The 25343-nt window shown below is 36.9% G+C and overlaps 1 long non-coding RNA gene across 1 annotated transcript in view; it reads right to left on the bottom strand.

Annotated features, from left to right (window-relative positions):
• Positions 1–17392: 17392 nt before the first annotated feature.
• Positions 17393–25343, bottom strand: part of LOC113918870 — a 164262-nt gene continuing 156311 nt past the window's right edge. Inside the window, exon 5 of the long non-coding RNA XR_003518710.1 lies at positions 17393–17522. This is a non-coding gene — a long non-coding RNA (uncharacterized LOC113918870). The remainder of the gene's footprint in view (positions 17523–25343) is intronic.

The following is a 25343-nucleotide window of genomic DNA, read 5'->3' as shown; positions in this document are numbered from 1 at the left end:
TTCCAACCTAAAATGCCTTCAGAGATCCTCTGGGCTAGTAAAGCAGCTCAGAGAGAAGAAACAAGAATTGGTGAAGACAGTAGAAATTCTCCTGGAAAGTCGCAGTCCTTTCTCAGCTCTGGGCCAGTGGAGGACTATGGGCCTAAGTTACTAAATTATAGTAGTTTCTCAAAGAGATCAGAAATATGGGTTGTTTTTTTTTTTCTTTAAATTGATGAACATCTCTTTCTTTTTTTCTGAACCGGATCAGTACCCAGGTAAGGTCCATAATCTGTACTCCTAAACATGTCCTCTCCCTAATGAGTCTTTGAAAATATGATTCTATGGTCTTAGATGGCACATGAACATTCAAAAACTACTGATGGAATAAACAGATGTCGTATGGTGCCATAATATTCTCAAGATATTTGTGCACCATCATTAGTTCAAATGATTGTCCTATTGCTGGACAGTTCAAAGGTATTAAAAAGTAACACTAGGATGACCGTCGTTATATACAAGCTTTCTGAATTTCTGACATATAAGTTAAACTAGGTGCCCAAAAGGAAATTATTAGGTAAAAGAGGATGAATGCCATAAGAATCCACACAAATACCACCCAATTGTTTTCTAGAAGAGTTGTACCAATCTAATTGCTACCAACAATGTACTGTTTCACTTCATCATTGCCAAGCAGTAGAAATCTAAATTTTTTTCTTGTTAATAGTCAAACATATCAACTGATTATTGTTTGGCTCTGCATTTCTTTGATTACTAGCAAAGTTAAACTGCTTTTTTATGTTTATTGGTCATTTATATCTCTTTTGCCTGCTTCACTGCCTTTCTAAGTATAAATCTAACTCTAATTATTTGTTTTTCTCTATACAGATATTTCCCACTTTCAACTTTGCAAAAATTTTTCTGCCCTAGAAAACATACGGTTATTTTCTTTTGTAATAAGCTACCTACAGTAAGTTCTTATTCAGAACAAGTGGCAGATAAGGGCATCACAGGGCAATTGTAAGGAAATGAAATCCTTTACAGGAGGAGCCTATAATTCCAAGTGTAATGTCCTTTCCTTCCCCCTCCCCCAAACGAACAAATAAATGGAGCAATAAACTGAATATGTATAATTGAAGCAAGTTTAAAAACATAAAGTGCAAATTGAGCAAATAGCTTCAAGGGACATGTATTTATTCATGACCATTAGTGTTCCAAGCCATAAATCTACTTAATTAGATTTAATTAGAATACTGCTCAAGACAACACAGAGATTATAAAATCTGAGCGTGGCATTTTATATATTGCTTAGAGGGATTGTCTGTTCATGCAAATAACTGACATGTCTTCATTCGAAAGGACTAATTGAATGAATTGTTGAAGACTATATGGCTAATGAAGGGAATCAGAAAATAAAAACAGTTCTGAATTCTTCCTATTTCAAAGATCTTAACCCCTTTTTTCTACCGGGATCTTTTACTAACCAGGCAAAACACAGTAGAGTAGTGCAGCATTGGGAAAGGGGGAACACTGAAGATCGTCATGCTTCTGAAACTTTCAGCAAAATTTACTGCCTTCCTAGTTGATATTCCTACATTTATTTGCCTGTGGTATTACAATGTACATCTATAGGTCATTTTCCCCTACAAAGCTGTGAGCTCATTGAAGGTCAGGACCACATGTCCTATTCCTAATGTCTGTCATAGTGCCCGCTACATAAGAGACAGCAGAGAAGGTGCAGAATACAGGAATAAATAAGGACTAGGAAAGCATTAAAATGCCAATAATAGGAGCTTTCATTTTGGTTATTGTTTCTAATTAAAAAAAAAACAGGTCTTACCTTTAGTCATGTGTTCTAAAATCAAAACCTAGCCTTGACCATTTCAGTTTATGTCCCTCGCACTGATTATAGCTCCATAAAATTCCTTTACTCTGTCACAGTCAATTGACCATGATACATGAAACAGGACAGCTTTGGGGATTAAGAGACTAACAATGAATATCAGATCCAGATACATAAAGTAGCCATAGTACACTCAAACCTCCAGCCATTACTTTATGTTACTATTGTGAGAAATAAGCAAGGGACCATGTCTGTTTGCTCATATGATGTGACATCTGACACATTCCAGCCAATCTGTCTCTCTGCAAACTGGATTCTCTATATGGTCATCCAGGGCAGGATACAGATTAATTCCCTCAAACTTTTTGACAACTCCAGTCTGCTGCTGCATATACATCTAGCTGTTACCCCCAAATATGCACCCTCCCCATCCTATATATATATATATATACACAATAGTTGCTCACCCTTGTGTTCACACATGGTGCAGAGAGTAACTGAGCACCTGCTACTCAGCACTACACTGATGTCTGTCATTTCTAAGCTCTCCAAGTGACATTGCAGAACCAAGAGCCAAAAGTAATAAGCCAATAGTTCCCAAGCTTTTGCACATCATAACATACGTAGGGTACAGGAATGTCAAGAGGCAGAGGAGGCTGCTGATGCTGGCCACCCTTGCCGAGCTGCTCCTAGGTCAAAGGAATGAGGTGTACCTGTGTAACTGCATAAGGCAGGTGCAACTTCACAGGACACAACTTTAGATTGAGACTAACATCTATGTCAAGGTCCCATCTGTCTTAGCTTCCAGGTAAACCTAGTCAAATTCAGCGATACCTCGGTTAGGAATAAAGCATGATCTTATTTATGATTTTTCTCTCCCCCTCCTTCACCCTGAGGTTGATGCTCAGGGGGCTTAAATGCTGCTGGGACATCTGTGGGTATGTGAGGAGAAATAAAAATTAAAAACAAGAAGCTTAATTCTCCCTGCTAAAAATAAAGACCCTTTTCCTAGAGTACTTTCTTTTGTAAACTTATAAATGCATGTAAATCTTTAAAAAAATAAATAAATAAAACAAAAACAAAAAAAAACTTCAGGCCAAGCATGTCTTTCTTGAGGACCTGGGAACCATCCCTGTAAAATGTAAAATATCAAGAGGAATAGTGCCCGTATCTCCAGTCCCTGTGGGAGGTGAAGGGCCTAGCTTCCACAGGCACCTAGCTTCAAGTTACAGAAGTATCTTCTGTCATAAAAATATGACAAGTGTAGGGGCGCCTGGATGGCTCAGCCGGTTAAGCAATGGACTCTTGGTTTCTGCTCCGGTCATGATCTGAGGGTTGTGAGATTGAGCCTGGTGTCAGTCTCTGTGCTCAGCACATGGTCTGCTTGAGATTCTTTCCCTCTCCCTCTCCATCCCCCTCCTCTTTGGTCCCTCCCTCCGTCCACTCTCTCTCGATAAAATAAATAAATAAAATCCTAAACAACATGTAAAGTATAAATCTTCCTTTGTATAAAGCTAAAAACTAACACAGATGACAATTCCAATTACCAGGTAAATTTAGGATGAACTGTGTGACTAGTAATCATTTATCTTGAGAACATATATGTAACGGGTTGTACCTGCTTGTCTACCTAAAAGAGTAAGATTTCTATTTTTACAATCTCTTAGATTGCCTAAGAAGCTAGCAGCTTCTAATTTGATGCTTACTCAAAAATTGTTTTATTTCTCTACTACTTTTGTGTAGAAGTTTTCTGGCCTGAGAGAAGATCCTTTCTTTTTTATTTTTTTAAATATTTTATTTATTTTGACAGAGAGAGAGAGACAGTGAGAGAGAGACAGCAAGAGAGGGAACACAAGCAGGGGGAGTGGGAGAGGGAGATGCAGGCTTCCCACTGAGCAGGGAGGCCGATGTGGGGCTCGATCCCAGGACCCTGGGATCATGACCTGAGCCGAAGGCAGATGCTTAACGACTGAGCCACCCAGGCGCCCCCAGAAGATCCTTTTTTAAATTACATTTCCCCAATCAGGAAGAGTCATACGCTCATCCATCTTTGTCTTGATTCTAGCTGGTCTCTTCATTCAGATGATTTTTGTTTTCATCTGACACTTAAGTATGTCCCACATCATGCTGTCAGTCTGCTGGGGTACAGAGAGGTCATCATCTCATCCCTGGTGGGATTGATCAAGCCGTCTTTATTATCGTGTCCTGACCATTATCCCTTTGCAAGCTCAAGAGCGCTGTCTTTCCCTGCCAAAGTCCATATGAACTCAAAGAGCCACAGACACTTTTTGATGCTTCCACCCTCTGGGAATGTTATAGGCAGTCTCCAGCATCCACATGCCTGGACATACCACATTGGTATTTCTGTGCTCTGTTTCACCATGATGGCTTGGAAAACTCTGTGAGGTTCACTGTTTTCCTAGGCCTTACCTATCTCAGAGGTCTCCAAATCCTCACATGTCTACTATCAAAATCTGGCTCAGGCTGGAGTGAGGAGGCAGCGCACAGAGCTCCCTCACCTTCTAACATTTCCTTCCAAACCTTGCTCTCTGCTCCAGCACTGAGGGTCTCTTATCTTATATGTCAAAAGGGACAGTTTAAAAACTGTTCTGCCTAACTGTAACTTGTTTGAAATATTTTTCTGATTTACCTTGCAATTGTGCCTTTTAAACCTCAAAAAAGAACTCTGAAATATTTGTTCTCTATTTCTGTGGTGCCTAGACAATGGGAAAGGTGTTTAAAGTAGTTATAAATGAAGCATCTTGGTAGGAAAAATATCTATCACATCTGAAGATATTATCCACTGCACATATGATTGATGGAAAAGTCTAAATCTCTAAAATTCTCTCAAATGAATATCAGTTTCTACTCTTAAAGTAAATAATTTGACTATTTGGGCTTCTTCCTTCCTTCTTACAGCACTTGCACAGTGACCCTTTATTTATGGCTAAAGTCTCAAATATCTTCTTTTTATTCTCACAGAGTACAAACTTAGTGGGTTTCCCATGTTTGAAGTTTAAAAAAAACAGCTCACCTTAGTGGAAGCAAGGACACTACAGAACCATTAGAGGGCCTAAAAAAATCAACTGCAGACCCATCGTGAGGACTAAAGAATCAAATCAATAAGATAAAGAGATCTCCTGGTCTGAAGACTAATATGATGAAAAACCTGCAAGCTAATGAAAATCCATACATGTTCATCTCTATGTAGAAAAACCTAATATATCCAGAGCTCCTCTAATTTGCCACCTAACAAAATGTATTGCAAAATGTACATCAATGGAGGTGAGAGATGCTAAGGAACATGACTGCAAGGGACCATTTTGCTCAGGCAGTTCCCTAACAATCACAGAACTTGACTCCACCTGCTCATGGTGTATGTAGTACGTTCTCCCATGTGCTAAGTGACTGAACTATTTGGAGGAGGCATAGCTCAGAGCACGTCGTAGTACTCATCTTCTGAACCAATGTCTGTCTTTGGTCTACAGTAGCCTCTCCAGGCTCAGGGAATTCGTTAATGTTGTTAAAACAAACTAAACGACAAGATGCTGCTCGTGAAAGCTATGAAAAAGAAACCAATTTGATAGTGTTATTGGGTATGTCCACATGAGAATTTTGCAAAGATTAATCAGACAGATATTGGAAAGTTTGAGAACAATAGATTTGTAGTTATATTTGGCTTAACCCAAAACAGAAATACAGTGGAACTGTATTAATTGAATTCTTTCAATTCAATAGTTATATTGAATAGTTAATACTAATGTTCATTTTGTATGAACTACTAGGAGGTTCTCTGAAAATAGGCAGGGCTGCTTCTTGGGAGCAAGAACTAAGCAAGCAATGGATATTTGATAAGTTATTTTCTTTTTTGATTATTCCATTTAACAAATACATACTAAGAATCTATGTTTAAAGATACTAAAGATACAATAAGGTTTTTTTTTTAAATACTATTCCTAAGGAGCTTCTGATCTACAAAGAAATGTATGCATGTGCTTTGTAATCAGAAAACGAAATAAGTAAAAAGAAGGAAATACAGGCACCTGGCTTCTGTCAACTTAGCTAAGCCAGAAACACAGTTCCCCGCATTGCTTTCCCGGTCTGATTCCAGGTGGCAGCCGGGCACAAGACAATATGCGTGGAAGCAGAAAGCAGGAGTGAGGCGGCAGTTCCATTCTGAAGGGGAGAGCAGGAGTGCAGGATGGGTGCCCTCCTTCATGTCCACACCAGCGAGCTGGCTCGCCTTTCACAGCAGCTGGGTTCTCAGTGCCTCGGGCTCTTACTAGATCTCCTCCTGCTTCCCCAAGTCCTGAGCCAATGAGTGTGTGGCTCTGCAGTGAGGATGCCAGCTTCTTCCATGGGTCACTCTCAACTTCTAAGCCAGTAAAGGTCAGACAGGGGTCCAATCGGTCCCTGCTTGAACACCCTCTCCCTTCGTGTCCAGCTGCTCTTCCAACGGCCTCCAATGGTCACCCCAGAAGACCTATAGTGACTTCAAGTCACCAAAGCGTAGTCTGTCTCCATAGACTTTTTTTTTTTTTTTTTTAACCAGCTCCCACCACTGCCTTCAGTGTCATCCCCATAACAAAGTCCTCATTTCAGGTAAGGAATGGTGGTTCTGCTTTTCTTTTGAACTGTAACTGAACAGCCAGAATTATCATAAGCTATTTGTCAAATATGCCTCAGATTTTATAAAAGAAAGAAAGAATTATAAATACAGTTGAAGTACCCTTTATTACCCTTCCCAATCACACTTTCTTTCCTTCTTCCCTAGAAACTATGATTTTGATGTCTATTTTTCAGGCCACATATGTTATGCTTTTACTATTCACAAATAACCTATATGACTTGGGGTTATTTTGAAATTTTATCTAAATGGTATATGCCAAACATATTACTTCACAATGTAGTTCTTAAGCTCATTATGTTTAACATCCATAAGCTAGTTCTAGTTCATATATTTATCTCCTATATAATATTGTGTCATAGGAATATACCATATTGTTTCTATTTTTTCTATAGATATGCCCCAGTGATACTTTGTTTCTTTTGCATGGAGTATACATACTAGAGAGTACACAAATCTTAAGTGTTAAGTGCAATACATTTTTACTTATATATACACCCATGTAGGCAACACTAGAACAAGATATGGAAAATTTCTAGCACCTCAGTAGGTACCCTCTCAATACAGTCTCCCAAAGATAACGACACGTTTGGTTAGTTTTGTATACCTTTAAACTTCATACAAATAGAGTCACATAGTGTATACTCTTTTGTATCTGGCTTTTTCCTCATCACTGTGTTGCCATATGAGATTCATCTATGTTTATGTAGTAGTAGCTACATACAACATATCTCATCAGTGCAGTGTAGTATGAATTATAATAATATATTATAGATTGCATAGCCATTGCACTACTGATGGACATTTAGATTGGTTCCAGTTTGGAGCTTTTAGGTATAAGGCTGCATGATATTCTAGTATTAGATCGATGAACCATAAAAATTGGAGTTTTAAGGTCAAAAATGGTTGAATATCTGAAATTTAAGATAATATATATCTTGTGATGGACATAAAAGCACTCGTATACCTTCATTATTGTAGCAAACGTGAAGCTTTACCATTCAGATCTCCATTTAAGAATGAACCTGCCATTCAGCATAAGGAGTACACTTAACTGAGAGCAGCCAGCTAGTGACACTTCACGCTCCATCTCAGCTTTTGAGCTGAGGTCACATTCCTCCCGGGCAGTCTCCAAAGACTGACTAAGCAGGGCAGAGTTCCTGGGGCCTCTGGATTCCTCTCATGAGTAATCTTTACTCTGGAGTTCCTCACTGAATTGGTCCAGACTGTCAGGTAGGCTTCACAGTATGGAGCCTTTTCCTGACCAATCCTGATCCTTCCCCTTTTACCATTCACAGATCTTACTCTCTCATAAACCTCTTGGAATCCTAGCTTGATCTGCTGTCCAAAGGACTCAACTGACACAGCTGGTACCAAGCATAATCCAAGAAAGCAGGTAGTAAAATTAGGTTTTGAGACTGGATTGCCTACTGTCCAACGGATATAATAATTTGGATGGGACAGAGAATGGCATATCCGTGGTGACCTGGGGAAGTATTCTATTGTGGCACACCACGCTGGCTGGTGCCCTGGCATCTGAGAAGTAAGAGGGATCAATGCCACAAGGACTGTGGAATCGGCTGGTTATTAACTAAGTTGCGTTGTTACCCGACAGAAAGACAATACAAGCTATGAAGGCTATCATGAACACTATAAAGGTGGACTGTGTAATGTGTACCTTACTAAAAGGCCCTCATCTTTCATAGAAGAGCAGCAGAAGCTAAAGATCAAACTGAGGATTTAGTATTTAAAGTCACAGATTTTCAAAAAATAATTAATGCTAAATTGAAGCAGGTCTGTTTTGCCAAGTCCCAATCCAAGAAATTTGGGACCTCAATATATGTGATGGGCACAAGTGGATGGATATTCCTGAAGATTTTGGCTCCCCAGCTCCTCTACACCTTCAGAGCCTACAGAGACTGCACACCCTCTCCATATTAAGAGCTCTAATTACTTTATATCTTAGATAATATTTAGTGATAAAATCAGACTTTTTAAATTGTTACAAAAATAGAGAATGTAAAATAATATCTCAAGGTGCTATTAATTTGCGTTTTCCTTTATCTTTATCAGTTTATTTACCTTTATTTATCCTATCCCTTCACATTTACCTTATTATCCATTAATAGCATCATTATAAGTTTTGCTTATTTTTTTCTTATTTCTCTTTCTCACATTGAAATGTAGGGTTCTTTCAATGCTCTGGATACTACTTATTTTTAGGTTAAACCTTGAAAATATCTCCTCCCTGACTGTGGCTTATCTCTTTTTAATGGCTTCACTTCAGGCAAAAAAAATTTAACTGTAATTGAATTTATTAATCTTAACACTTTTCACTTGTAAGTTTTAAGTATTATTTAAGAAATCTCTCCCTAATTTAAGGCCATAAAGATGCGTTTCTGTATTTTCTTCTAACAGTTTTAAATTTTGCTTTTTATATTTATGGCTTTAATACACTTGAAACTTATTTTTCCATGTGCTGTGCAGTAAAGAACCTCTTTAAACTCTATTTTTTCTAGATAGATAACCAATTGCCTCAGCATAACTTGTTGTATAGTCTATTCTCCCTATTCTTCAAACCCACGGTTGGATTATTATAGTTGTTGAATCATGTCAGCAAGGAGTTAAGAAGAAAAGAGAAGCCAATTATCTGGCCAATCATTCACTTTTTACCTAATTTCCCATAAGTTCTGGTATACCATGGTTTCTATCCAGATATTTATTTTATTGATTTGATGTTGACTTTTTTTTTATTTTCAAAAACTTCAATCATACGAAAATGTGTGAAAGAGTGGAACAACATGCACTCATACACCCTTCACTTAGATTTGCCGACTGTTAATACTTCCATGTTTTCATTTTATAGAGAGATATAGAGAGATCTTATATATATTTGATGAGTTTTCCGTCAGTACGAGCCAACATTTCTGACTGTCCTCTTTGTGCTCCCTCCTCAAATTACTGAGCATCCTCAAGTTAGTTGTGATACATTTTTTTCTTACTCTATACGTTAAACTGCTAAAGTGATGGAAAAAATAGTGAAGTAGTTGGGCTAAAATTATCTACTGAATTAGTAGCAAGTAGTTGGTGAAACTGAGATCCATAAATTGAAGATGTTGGGAAATAGACGGACAGATGGATACTTATTTTGTTGCTGTTACTGGACTATTTGAAAGTAAGTTTTAGCCATTAACACTTCACTCCTCAAAATTTTAACATGTTATCTCCTGAGAATTAGGACATTATTCAAAATAACCATGATATCTGCATCACACCCAGAAAATATAACTTTTACACTAGATACTATCTTACGTGTGGTCCTCATTTAAATTCACTAATTACCCCATAAAGCCCATTTAACTATTTTTAATTTGGATCAAGGATCCAATTTTGGTATTTTTAGATAAGTATTCAAAACTATTCACTTCCCTCTACTTGCATTTAGCCCTAGCTGTGCAACTTTCTGCAACGAGTGAACTTTTAGAAGACCTGAAGTAAACAGGGCCTTGAATTGTACTTGTCTGTGTGTTTCCATCATTGCCATGGAAAAGCTTCCCACTATGGGAACTGTACCTTTAGCAAGTGCTCTGAAGTAACCACACACAGAGCCGTGCTACCCAGCTGACCCATAAACCCATGAGCAAAATTTTTATGTTTATCATTGCATGCCACTGAGATTTTGTACTTGGTTGTTATGCCACAAAACATAAGCTATAAAAGTACTCACATACATTTACTTATTATGTCTTTCGGTGGTCTTCCATTTTGAAGAGTTCTCTTCCCACCCCCTTCCCCACCATATACCACCCCCTTCTTTTTTTCTTACAGGTCATAGATATTTTTTGAAGAGTCCATGCCAGTTGCCATGTAGGACAGTCTGCAATCTGGATATGTCTGATTGTTTCTTCAGGGTCAGTGTTTTTGGCAAGAATACTGCATTAGTGAGATTGTATATCTCCCTTGGTATTACATGATATCACATAATAAGTCACATCAGATCAGTCTGTTCAATTTCTAATAATGTAAAGTTTGGTCCCTTGGTTTAGGAAATGTTTGTCTCATTTCTGCATTATAGTGGCATTTCTTTCCCTTTGTGCTTAATAAGTAATCTGTGGGGTGATACTTTGAAAATATGTGAATATCCTGTCCCCAACAACCTTTTACAAAATGGTTTTAGCTACCATTAATTGTCCTTTGCCTCAATGTTTATACTCATTAGTTGTTTAAAAATGGTGACTTTTAAAATTCTATAGTGATTTCTAGTTTTTAACTGGCATTCTTTATAAAGAATGTTCTTACCATTTATATTTTATTATTTTAACTATGGACTCCTGGATTATTTTGTGTGTCAATGGGCTATAATGCACTAATACAATTATTTTGGTGGGGGGTGTTCATAATGTCCCAAATTTGATCAGTGGAAGCCCTGTCAAAGTCTTCAGTATCTTCTTATTTTATCAGTATCCTGTAGGCAAGCATGGGCAATGTTGTTGTTGTTGTTGTTTTTTAATTTCACCTATTAAAAAAACAGCTACACCAGCTTCATGAATATGTTGTTGGGTGCATTCATAGAAGCAGAGTTGCAAAGTCAAATGGTAAATAAATATGTAGTTTTGCTAGATATTCCTCAACTATCCCTATTAAAGGTTGTGTCAGTCACAGTACAGTCAGGAAAAAGAAACCACATAGTAATGTGAAAAGAAAGGAAGTTTAATAAAAGAATTATTTACTAGCAGTAGGTAATTAGAGTGATAGGTAATTAGCTACTAAGGAGTAAAGAAAAGCCTAAAGAATACAGAAATGCCAGACACAGGAAAAAACTACTATACCTGAAGCTGAAGCAAAGTACAAGAGGAAAAATATCTGAGATTCCCACCCCCATGCAAAATGTTAGTAAGTGAACAAAAATGAACAAAAAAACCAAACATACATACATAAATATGCCTTTTTCCTCAAAGCTCTGCCAACAAGAGGTAACCTTTTGAATGTTTGTGAATCTTATTCATGAGAAATGGTATTGCAGTATATTCTTTCATTTTAATTTATCTTTTTTAATTTTCTTATAAATTTCTTTTTTTTAAGCTTTTATTTATTTGACACAGAGAGAGAGCATACAAGCGGGGGGGGCGGGGAGCAGCACGCAGAGGGAGAGGGAGAAGCAGATTCCCCGCTGAACAGGGAGCCTGACTCAGGGCTCGATCTGAGGACCCTGGGATCATGACCTGAGCCAAAGGCAGATGCTTAACTAACTAAGCCACCCAGGCGGCCCTCATTTTAATTTATCTTATGAGTAAAGCTGAACATCTTCTGTATATCTAAGGTGCCATCTTACATCTTTTTACGTGAAATGTATTTTGATGTCTTCTATTTTTCTATCAAGATTTTGGGGTTTTTTAACTGATTTTTAAGAGTCCTACATATAATTAAAGAGATTACCCCTCATCCATAATATACATTTTAAATACTTTCTCTAAATTTGTCATTTGTCATTTTGTATTATTTACCATGGGATTGTGGGTTTGGAGATTTTTGCCATTTTTTAGTCAACCTAATAATCTTTTGTCTAATTATATCTCGATTTTAAGTCATGGATAGGAAAATTTCCCCTATACCTAGAAATTCATCCATGTTTCTTCTAGTACTTGGATAGTTTCATTTTTTATATTTCTAAATCATCAGGATTTTACTTTATGATATATCTTTCCCAAATGACTACCTAGTTTTTTAAAGTAACTTCTCCATTGATTTGATATGATATCCCTATATTAACTTTTCATGTGAATTTTCAATAATACCTAGAAAACTGAAGAAAAAAATGAGAGTTTAGCCTACCAAATGCTTAAAATAAAACATATTATAAAGCTTTTATAATGAAAATCATGTGGCATTGGTACATAAATAGAGAAATACACCCATGGAAGAGAATTTAAAGTCAAACTACAGTAGAGGTCAGGACAAAGGACACATCCGGTTCTGAGTTCTAAACTTATAGAGGTGACCACGAAGTAATCAAATTGTTTGAAACTACTGCATAACCAAATATGCTAAAGTTTACTAACTTAAGGTAACAACAATTTATTATATTTCATGATGTTATGGGTCAACCAGTCAGGCAAGGCTTAGCTGGGCCATGCTTCTGCTTGCACAACATGGCATTCATAGAATATTCAGCTGGCAGATGAACTTAGTGTATAACCCTGTGGCTTCACTCAGCCACATTGATGGGGATGTCTGGAAGGCTGGGCTCAACTAGGACTGTCATCCAGAGCACCTGTAAGTAGCCTCTCAACCAAAGACACTTCATGGTAGCGGGTACCTTAGATGGTAGCTCAAGGCTTTAAGAAACAGTATTCAAATAGCCCAAGACAGAAGCTGTGAAACTATATCTGACCTAGCCACAGAATGAACCCAGTGTCTCTTCTGCTACATTATATTGGTTAACAGCAAGTCAAGCTCCAGCACAGATTCAAGAGGTGTGCATGAGTACCAGGAGGTGTGGTTCCTTGGAGCAGGAGTATATCTTTGGAAACCGGCTACTACAAAATAAAAAAGGAATTTAAAAACTATATCACACAGTGAAGGAAACAATCAACACAACTAAAAGGCAACCTACAGAATGGGAGAAGATATTTGCAAAGGATATATCTGATAAAGGGTTAGTGTCCAAAATATATAAAGAACTTATAAAACTCAACACTCAAAAAATGAATAATCCAATTAAAAAATGGACAGAAGACATGAATAGACATTTTTCCAAAGAAGACATACAGTTGGCCAACAGATATATGAAAAAATGCTCAACATCACTGATCATCAGAGAAATACAAATCAAAACTATAATGAGGTATCACCTCACACCTGTCAGAATGGCTAAAATCAACAACACAAGAAACAACAGGTGTTGGCAAGGACGTGGAGAAAGGGGAACCCTCTTGCACTGTTGGTGGGAATGCAAACTGGTGCAACCACTCTGAAAAACAGTATGAAGGTTTCTCAAAAAGTTAAAACCTTATGATCCAGCAATCATACTACTCAATATTTACCCAAAGAATACCAACACTAATTCAAAGGGATATATGCACCCCTATATTTATAGCAGCATTATCTACAATTGCCAAATTACAGAAGCCCAAGTGTCCCTTGACTGATGAATGGATAAAGAAGAGTTGGAGATACACACACACACACATAATGAAATATTACTCATCCATAAAAAAGAATGAAATCTTACATTCACAACAACATGGGTGGAGCTAGAGAGCATTGTGCTAAGCAAGATAAGTCAGTCAAAGAAAGACAAATACCATATGATTTCACTCATGTGTGGAATTTAAGAAACAAAACAAATGAGCAAGGGGGAAAAGAGAGAGAGGTAAACCAAGAAACAGACTCTTAACTATAGAGAACAAACTGAAAGTGGGTGGGGGGTGGTGGTTAAATGGGTGATGAGGATTAAGGAGTGCACTTGTGATGAGCACCAGGTGATGTATGGAAGTGTTGAATCACTATATTGTACACCTGAAACTAATATTACAGTGCATGTTCATTAATTGGAATTTAAATAAATAGTTAAAAAAAACACAATGAGGTATTACCTCAAAAAAAAAAACTATATTACAGATAAAAGCTATGAAAGTGCCTACACTGTTAAAGGGTATAGCAATAATCCAGTGGAGAAGCACATAAAGCCCACTCTGCAAAAAGCCATTAAAGAGAGTCATAAAAAGAAAAACTATATAGTATTGAAAAATGAAAAGACTAGAGTCAGAAAGAAGTATGGTCCATATTGTCACAGGCTGAAGAAGAGCCTGGGCAGAGAGAAGGATGGAGACTTTGGAAAAGACAATTGAATTTGTTAATAAAGAGGTCTTGATAACTTTTAACAAAGGTATTTGTGTAGAGTGATGATTAATAACTGTGAAGTGAAACAATAAAAGGTTGTGAGTAGGGAATGAAAGAGGAAGTAACCATACCCTTTCTTTATTATATTGTAAAGATAAAAGAAATAAAAATCTAAAGTTCTGAAGAATAATCTTGATGTCAGATCAAATCACTCAGGAAATCCTTATTGGCTCTATCAAAACACTTTTAAAAAAAGATTGTTACTGAGGCTTTTTCCTACCAGTTTTAAAAAACAATATAGAGTACAACATGGAAAATTCACTAGGTATTTCAGTCCTCCAGCAACTAGTCAGCATTTAATTTTCTTCCAATGTGAAATGATAAATTATCAAGTGGAAAATCAGTGAAAATGGCAACAGCAGGCATTTATCGAAAATCTATTATGTGTCAATCACTATCCTAGATGTAAAATATAAGCGAAATTATTCTTCTACATGAATTATAAGGATCAAATGGTACTTTTATTATTCATTCTTAATACAGATTAGTTCTAGGTATTGAGACTTATTGTAGCACATAAAGATTATCCATCTCCTAGAGAATCAGTTTTACAATGACTTTCAAAGGCTCTTCCCACTACTATAAGCATTCCCATGCCATAAGTCACATTGTGGTATGGAGTTGCTTAGCAAGAAGACCGTGCAGAATAGAAGGGATCACATTCTAGAGAGTTTATAAAGTGAAAATCATAGTCAAACCACTTATTTGAAGCTAAGCAAGTCAAGGAAAAATCAGTAATTACCATACATTTTATGTAAACACACTTATATAGTCAGCTCTACTTTATAATAAATAAACAAGACAAGAAAACAATCTTGAGTACAACTGTAAAACTATAATGGATTTTTTATTTTTCCCCTATTAAATATAGTAATTTAAGAATTAAAACATTTTCCTTGAGGAAAAAAATATTCAGAATTTCTATATTGCTTACCCAAATTATTCCACCTGGTTTAAGGTGAAAAATTCAGTCAATCAAACAGATGTAGGAGTAGACGTTAAGCTCCCTGAACACAATGATCATACCCATTTCTTCCATTAAAGGAGTACCATTATAGAAAGTTTTAAATTGATTTTTCTCCTTTGCCTTTTCTAGACCACTGGAGACCTCCATCTGCTTGAGGGAAGACTGGATCTTATCAGAGAAGAAATGCACAGTAAAAGGATAAGATAATATTCAGTCCTTGGCATGTAAAATTGCTGTTTTAAAAAAGAATTTTCTAAATTTCTTTATCTTTCCCCAACCATCCCAATATCTCATAACAGCAAGTAAACATGGATGACTCAAATCACAAAGTGCTCTTACCATATAGAGAATATTCCTTTTCTAGTGATCCATGTTTGAAGAAGGATATGGTGTGTGGGTGGGGTAAGCAAAAATAAGTAAGTAAATAAAAAGCCCACCATTTTTCCTAGAACTACAGTACAGCAAAGTGCAATAGAAGAAAGATAGGAAGAAGAGAGTGAATAATTAATTCTCCTATTTTCCCTCTTGGAGCCTCCACCCAGAGAGAGAGGAGGTATGTGAGATATGCCAAACAGAGGTAGAGGGAGATCTTTGTGTCTCTGGAAAGCAGCTGACTTGCTGGCTTCCCAGTACATATTTGGGCTACTGCCACCCCAAAGTAACCTTAATTGTACTTGTGGTCAGCCCTGGGATTAGCTCAGAGCCAATGCTTGGGAGTTTCCATAGAGACGACTCTCTAATGAAGGGAACATAGCAAATCTCGGAGATCAGACAAATCTCTTAGATGAGGTTGAATGTTACACCAGACCTCAGAGAGGTCAATAGTGCTTTGGGGGATTAGAAACAGCCAAGTCACACAGGGACTACCACCAGGCCCTGGCCAAGTAGACAGAATCCAGATCACTAAAACTGATAGGCCAACAAAGCAAGTAGTAACCAAATGGACAGAAGGTACTGTCCCTAAGTCAGTCAGAAAAGCAAAGGCTGAAGACCTGACCTTCCATTTTTATCATGAGTTTACATAAATCTTTACCTCACTACCCCCACACTCCCATACATATATGCACACACCTTTTTTTATTATGTTATGTTAATCACCATACATTACATCATTATTTTTGATGTAATGTTCCATGATTCATTATTTGCATATAACACCCAGTGCTCCATGCAGAACATGCCTTCTTTAATACCCATCACCAGGCTAACCCATCCTCCCACCCCCTCCCCTCTAGGACCCTCAGTTTGTTTTTCAGAGTCCATCATCTCTCATGGTTCATCTCCCCCTCCAATTTCCCCCCCTTCATTCTTCCCCTCCTGCTATCTTCTTCATCGTCTTTTTTTTTTAACATATAATGTATTATTTGTTTCAGAGGTACAGATCTGTGATTCAACAGTCTTGCACAATTCACAGCACTCACCATAGCACATACCCTCCCCAATGTCTATCACCGAGCTGCCCATCCCTCCCACCCCCCACCATTCCAGCAACCCTCAGTTTGTTTCCTGAGATTAAGAATTCCTCATATCAGTGAGGTCATATGATACATGTCTTTCTCTGATTTAATTATTTCGCTCAGCATAACACTCTCCAGTTCCATCCACGTCGTTGCAAATGGCAAGATTTTATTCCTTTTGATGGCTACATAATATTCCATTGTGTATATATATATATATATATATATGTGTGTGTGTGTGTGTGTGTGTGTATACATATATATATATACACACACCACATCTTTTTTTTTATTGTTATGTTAATCACCATATATTACATCATTAGTTTTTGGTGCAGTGTTCCATGATTCATTGTTTGTTCATAACACCCAGTGCTCCATGCAGAACGTGCCCTCCTCAATACCCGTCACCAGGCTAACCCATCCCCCTACCCCCCTCCCCTCTAGAACCCTCAGTTTGTTTTTCAGAGTCCATCATCTCTCATGGTTCGTCTCTCCCTCCGACATACTCCCCTTTTCTTCCTCTCCTGTTATCTTCTTCTTTTTCTTTTTTCTTAAAATATGTTGCGTTATTTGTTTCAGAAGTACAGATCTGTGATTCAACAGTCTTGCACAATTCACAGCGCTCACCGTAGCACATACCACACCACATCTTTTTTATCCATTCATCTGTCGATGGACATCTTGGCTCTTTCCACAGTTTGGCTATTGTGGACATTGCCATGCACACATTTTCTTATGGAATATCTAGGAAGAAAGGTAAAAGATTGAGAGATCTGGAACACTGTGATTTGATTTTTTTTCCTTGAAAACCTGAGCATTACTTGAAGGGGCTATTTAAACTTTCCAATAAAAGGGCAGTGATATCATCAATATTGTTCAATAGGTCATTCCAATTTCAGTACCCCTCATAAGAAGACCAACTAGCAACTATCTATAGATAATTACCACTATGAAAATACCAGAACCCAAGATTGAGGCTGTTGCATTTCCATGGACAACAGAGACCAAGAAGGACCACACTAGAATGAGAGGGATGGTTCACTTTGACCACACTGCCCCTCCTCCAGGTCAGCCCAAAACAAAAATAAGCCAGAAGACAAAAATAAATGAAAAGATATCCCATGTTAGTGGTTGGAAGAATTAATTTTATTAAAATGTCTACACTACCCAAAGCAATTTGAAGATTCAATGCAATCCCTATAAAATTCCAATGGCATTTTTTTTACAGATATAGAAAAAAACAATCCTAAACTTCATATGAATCACAAAAGACTCTAAATAGCCAAAGAAAATTTAAGGAAAATAAAGCTGGAGACATCAAATTTCCTGAAATGGATTAATGTAAAACCTGAAACTGTAAAACTCCTAGAAGAAAACATGGGGGGGGGCAGGGAGAGAAGCTCCCTGATACTAGTCTGGGTGACAATTTTTTGGATATGACACCTAAAGCACAAACAACAAAAGCAAAAATAAATAGGCGGGATGAGATTAACCTGAAAAGCGTCTACACAGCAAAAGAAATTATTTAAAAATGAAAAAGCAACCCATGGAATGGGAGAAAATATGTGCAAATCATATATCTGACATGGGATTAATAACCAAAACATATAAGGTACTCAGACACTTCAACAGCAAACACACACACACAAATAAAAAACAAACTAATTCAAAATGGACAAAACACTTGAATAGACAATTTTCCAAAGAAGATATACAAATGACCAACATGTATGTGAAAAATGCTCAACACCACTAATCATATGGGAAATGAAAATCAAAACCACAGTGAGCTATCAGTTATTAAAAAGACAAGATATAGTGTTGGCGAGGGTATGAAGAAAAGGGAATACTTGTACACTACTGGTGAGAATGTAGACTGACACAGCCACTATGGAAAACAGTATGGGGCTTCCTAAAAAATTTAAAAATACAACTACCATATGACCCAGTATTCCCACTTCGAGGTATTTATCCAAAAGAAATTAAATCACTATATGGAAAAGATATCTGCACTCTCACGTTCACTGCAACATTATTTCCAATAGCTAAGACATGGAAACAACCTAACTGTCCACCAACAGATGAAAGAAAATGTGCTGTATATATATGCAATGGATTATTCATCCATAAATAGAAGGAAATCCTGCCTTTTCACAACATGGATGAACTTTGAGGGCATTATGTTAAGTGAACTAAGTTGGACAAATGAAGACAAATACTGTAAGATCTCACTTATATGTGGGTTTGGGGGGAAATAGGTGGATGTGATTAATGTGGTTAAAGGGTACAAAGTTATAAGATAAATAAGTTCTGAGGATCACACAGTTGTAGTTAAACAATACTGTATTATATACTTGAAAGTTGCTAAGAGTACATCTTAAAAGTTGTCACTACACACATGCAAAAGGCAACTATGTGAGCCAAGAGAGATTTTAACTAACCTGATTATGGTAATAATTTTGCAATATATATGTATGTAAGTCGCCACTGTGTACTATTTATACTTACATAATGTTATATATTCATTATATATCAATAAAGCTGAAAAAACTAAATTTTCCCATGAAACTAAATTTAAAACAAGTTGGACATTTAGTTCTTTTTCCCTAAAAGTCAGAGGAAAGAACTTTGTGATGAGGGTCAGCACTTCCACAAGACAACATTTAAAATGAGACCTCTAGACATTGAGGTATTTATGTTACAGCATGAATTAAACATTCTCAACATGCTACATTTCTTTTGTAGCCAACTTTCCATAAAGTGTTAGACATGTAAGTGGCGAGAGATGTTGGAAAGTATACAAGGAAGCAGAAAGCAATAAAATATGTTTTCACTTGATTTTTTTCAGAACTGTTATCACTAAATGTTTTGTAACATTTAGACCTTTCTATAATTTCCTAACATTTGCCAAGTCTCTTTCCTCCTAGTGTTAGTAGATGCTAACAAAAACATAAATCAGAAAAAAAAAGTCAATCTGGAATAATACAATTATTTATTACTCTGAAGAGTTCTATTGATAGCTGTTGTTAGTCAGCTAAAGGGAAACAATACAAGAGCCTCATAAAATAAGCTAGATTTTTAAGGTGAATAACTCATAGACTCTCTAAACTTCAAAATAAAATTATTACCCCAGGAAAATGTTCAAATGTAGAAGCAAATGGTTCTCCTCCCTCCACAGATCTGGATTTAAAAAGACTTAATGGAAAGAGTAGGCAAGAGTATAGGATTAAAATATATCACAATAACAACTTCAGTGTTCTAGAAAAGAAACTCCTTATAGAAAAAAAAGGGAAAAGAATATATAAAAGAGAAGAATACAAATAAACTATTATTACCCCATACAAAACTCACTGGTTTATTAGTCTTTACCCTGCGAATGTTTACAGCTCATAAAAAAGTTCCAATTGGGGTCGTATTCAAATTATATATTGCCAAGGTTTCTATACAGAAATTTACTACCACTAAGAAATCTTCCCGTCATACAAAATGCTTAAGCAATAGTAAAATACTAAAGAAAGGAGAACAATCCCAGGATGTTAGTGGGTTTCAAAGATACAAATTCTAGAAAGGAAGTAAAATTCTGAAGATAAATAAATATAACTAAAGTACATTTCCTATGGAGTAGGCATACTAATTTACTTTCAGAGGCCCAAACTAAACCATATGGGGAGAGATAAGAGTCAGGCAGATAATACCATATGCATGAATCTATTTTAGGCACTGTATAACAATTTACAAATTAATTAGATCTTACATTCAAGGAATGTATATCCTACCAGGGAACAGATGTGTAGAAGAACCAGGACAGGAAGTTAGCAGTGATGTTACAGGATTCAGAGAAGTGGTTTAGAAAGTGATCTAAGCTGGAGCATTACCAAGAGCATAATAGAGGAAAGCTGGAGCATTACCAAGAGCATAATAGAAGAAACGGGACCTAGCTAGTTAAGCTAGGAGCATTACCAAGATCATTACCAAGAGCATAATAGAGGAAACAGGACCTAGCTAGTTATTAATTGCATCGAAAAGATGTAAGGGGAAACATAGCAGATAGAAGAAACATGAGCCAAAACATAAAGGCAGGTTAGTTACAAGTATACTCTCCTACTAGAAGGTAGAAATTACCTCATAATTTGGAGATGAGCTAACACTCACCTGAGACTACTTGCCAGTTGATAGGACTGGGAAGATGCATTTGGGGGAGGCAGTAGGTAGAGATGTGGTATGGTTTGGACTATAAATTCCTTCCAGAAAGGGACTGACATATTTACAGTATCTTTTCAAAATAGCTACACAGTCGATGTGTTAAATTGAAATGATTATGGTTAAATGACCTGTATTTATTTAGCACCTTTCATTTTGGCTTTGTAGGTCACATGCAATTTGTTGCATACTTTTATTTTTACAACCCTCTAAATATGTAAAACTGATTCTTAGCTTGTGGGCCATACAAAATATGCTGTATGCTGGATTTTTGTTTGAGGCCATAGTTTGTTAACCCCTGCTAGACCAATCTCACTTACACAGACACACACACACACACACATATGTGCACAGGAATTAAAATAGTGACATACAGGGGTGCCTGGGTGGCTCAGTTGGTTAAGCAGCTGCCTTTGGCTAGGATCATGATCCTGGAGTTCCGGGATCAAGCCCCATGTCAGGCTCCCAGCTCAGCAGGGAGTCTGCTTCTCCTTGTCCCTCTCCCTCTGCCTCTCCCCCTGATTCAAGTTCTCTCTCTTTCTCTCAAATAAATAAATAAAAATGTTTAAAAAAAAAAAAGTACCAGAGTACACTCTTAATCTATGATCCTTCCAATATCATTGACCTAAACACCTCAAAGAATCTTGGCAAAAAGTACTTTAACAGCTGTGCCCAGGTAGGGGACCGGATACTTCATCTCCAGAAAATATAAGGTAGTCCTGCAAAAAAGATCTATAGTACTTCAGGGGGTATAGTCTAACAAATAGGCCAAAACCTTGACCATCAATCTATAGGCATCACAAGGTGCTTGGGCCCTCAGCTGAAGTTTCCAATCAACCTGACAATCAGCATGATGCTGTGGTAAAGAGCACAGACTCTGGTAACAGCACATAGACTCAAATCCTGGCTCTTTTACTAATGATCAATGTGATCTTGGGCAACTTAGTTAACCTCTTCATGTCTCAATTCCTTCACCATTAAAGGGAGAGAACAATGTGTACCACATGAGATATTAAGAGAAATAAATGAGCTAATATTTGTAAAGTGTTTAGGACAGTGCCTGGAATATAATAAATGTTATGTATATCTTTATTAATTAAATAGAAGGAAGAGGGAGAGAAGGGAGGGAGGGAAGGAAGGAGAGAGGAGGATGGGAAGGAGGAAGGGAGGAAGAGAGATAGAGAGGGAGGGAAGGAAAGGAAATAAAATAGATTACGCCAATGTTTATAGCAGCATTATCAACAATAGCCAAATTATGGAAAGAGCCCAAATGTTCATTGACTGATGAATGGATAAAGAAGAGGTGGTGTGTATGTGTGTGTGTGTGTGTGTGTGTGTGTGTGTGTGTGTAGATATATACATATACACACAATGGAATATTACTCAGCCATCAAAAAAGAATGAAATCTTATCATTTGCAACAACATGGATGGAGCTGGAATGTATTAATGCTAAGAGAAATATGGCAGTCAGAGGAAGACAAACACCATATGATTTCATTCTTATGTAGAATTTAAGAAACAAAACAGATGAACATATGGGAAGGGAAAAAAAGAGAGAAAGAGGAAGGAAAAGCATAAGAGATTCTTAACTACAAAGAACAAACTGAGGGTGATGGAGGGAGGTGGGTGGGGGATGGGCTAGACAGGTTATGGGTATTAAGGAGGGCATTTGTTGTGATGAGCACTGGGTGTTATATGTAAGTGATGAGTCACTAAATTCTACTCCTGAAACCAATATTACACTATATGTTAACTACATAGAATTTAAATAAAACTTGAAACATTAAAAAAAAAAGGAAATAGATCAAAATAGAAAAAAAAAACCAGGGGACAGAAAAAAAAACTCCAACATAACTAGAATTATTATCCTGAGATCAAAGACATGAGGCTGAATCTATAAAACTAGAATAAAATACTACTTTTAAAAGAATGAGAGGTTAATTTCTTAGTTTTGATAATTTTACCACGGTTATATAAGATTTTAACTTTGAGGAAGATGGGAAAGATAGACAGGAACTCACTGTACTAACTCTGTAACTGTTCTAAAATTACTTAGTTTTTTATTAAACAATTAAATTTTGGGGGGTGCCCGGGTGGCTTCGTCGTTAAGCATCTGCCTTGGGCTCAGGTCATGATCCGCTGGGATCGAGCCCCGCATCGGGCTCCCTGCTCAGCGGGAAGCCTGCTTCTCCCTCTCCCACTCCCCCTGCTTGTGTTCCTGCTCTTGCCATCTCTCTCTCTGTCAAATAAATAAATAAAATCTTTAAAAAAGAAAAAAATTTTTTAAAGAAATGAAAGAATGTGAAAATTATGTATACATATTTTTAACTACTCTTTTCTTCAAATATATGAGTGTATATTTATACTCATATACATAACTTTTACATTTTTTCTTTCATTCCTTTTAATATATATGTACATATATTTGAAATATATATTTGAAATATATATATATATATATATATATGAAAACTTCAGTGGACAGTTCAGAAGACAAAATTGATGAAATTCCCAGAAAGCAGAATAGAAAGACAGAGATGACCTTTTCCTTCCCCTCCTGGCGTGGAGCTGGAGTAGGGACAAAGGGGTCACCAGCAGCCTGCCTGATGGTACAAAGGAGAAAGGGATGTGGAACCCTCTGGAGACATGTCAATGGCAAGTCCACTGGTATTCAAGGTGTTGGGAGGGATGAGATGGCTGCCTAGGTTGAGAGACTTGTAACACTGGACAAATCAGTACATTGAACAAATTAACAAGTATTGAGAAAAAAGAGATCTAGGTTTCTTTTACTATTGGATAATGTATTTACAAACATGGAAAGGGGAAGGCCAGCAAGAACTGTGAAGTTTTGTATTGCAATTGAAGATTTTAGTGTGAATTTGTAGTTTTTGAATATATATGTTCATATATAACTGCCAAATACCCACATCTTGGTTTCTAATTGTAATCCTCCACTAAGGAAACCAGGAATTGTTGGAGAAATGCCTGATTCCAAGGCAGGAGCAAAGACAGCACAAAATGAGCCCCAGGCATCTTATGCTGCCAGATCATTATTTTTTTACATAAAGAACAATGAGAACATATCAAAAGATATAGGAGTGACCTGAAGGTCCTCCTGTGGCCTAATCTGGGGAAATTTGAACATCAAACTGATGACAGTAACTAACCACATTGAATAAAACAGGAATCCATATTTCATACTAATATAAATACGTAAATAGAAAAGTAAATGGGAGAGAAAGGAAAGCTCTTCATTACAATAGAATGATGGAATGATAATTAATAAATGTTTTAAAAATAGTTGATAATAGGTGGTTGCCAGAAGCTGGGGTGGAGGGTGAAAGAAATGGGTAAGAGTGAACAAAAGGTACAAATTTCCAGTTATAAGTCCTGGAGATGCAAGGTACAGCATGGTCACTATAGTTAGCAATAGTGTATTGTATATTTGAAAGCTGCTAAAAGAGCAGATCTTAAAATTTGTATCTAAGTGATGGATGTTAACTAAATTTACTGTTGTATTCATTCTGCCATATATACATATATCAAGTCATTATATTGTATACTTTAAACTAATACAATGTTATATGTCAATTATATCTCAACAACACTGGAAAAATAATAAAATCAGTGAAAATAAAAATCACCATTGTATAATCATCAGAGCAATAATTAATTCAGGTATAGGTATGAGAAGAAAGAAAGGCATCAGTTGCAACAAAGGTCTGGCCACCTGCTTGTATAGCCTACTTATGCCTTCAAGCCTTCTTTTGCGCAATACTGTATGTACCAAATCCATATTACTATAAATTGATCCTGGGTCCACTAGACCTTTTCAAATAGCAAGTCTGACAAAATCCACTTCATGATGGATATTTCTGACCACATTTCCCTGGTGTCCCATAGTCAAGCACTCCAACTCTACCAGTGGCTAGTACCACACTGGGAACCATTATTGAAAAGTGGAGTGATTTTCCAATGGCAAGACCTTGCTCTAGAACCTAAGGGGTTTACACTGTGATTCTCCTATTGAAAGGAGCTTGTCATAAACCTCACACATCTTTTCTCACCACAGAGACCTCAATACCATAGGTCCTTCTGGGTTTAAAGACCTTCTCACTATAGCATCTCCTTCTGTTAAGATTCTTATTTGCCAGGGGCGGAGCAAGATGGCGGAGGAGTAGGAGACCTAGATTTTGTCTGGTCTCAGGAATTCAGCTGAATAGGGATCAAACCATTCTGAACACCTACGAACTCAACAGAAGATCGAACAGGAGAGTAGCAACAACTCTCTGAACAGAGAAGCGACCACTTAATGGAAGGTAGGACGTGCGGAGAAGTGAATCCGAGGCGATATTCGGGAGGA

Source organism: Zalophus californianus, chromosome 15 (assembly GCF_009762305.2).
Source record: "Zalophus californianus isolate mZalCal1 chromosome 15, mZalCal1.pri.v2, whole genome shotgun sequence".
Classification (NCBI taxonomy): domain Eukaryota; kingdom Metazoa; phylum Chordata; class Mammalia; order Carnivora; family Otariidae; genus Zalophus; species Zalophus californianus.
The sequence above is the reverse complement of the archived record's forward strand: the minus strand, read 5'-3'. Positions and strand labels throughout refer to the sequence as shown.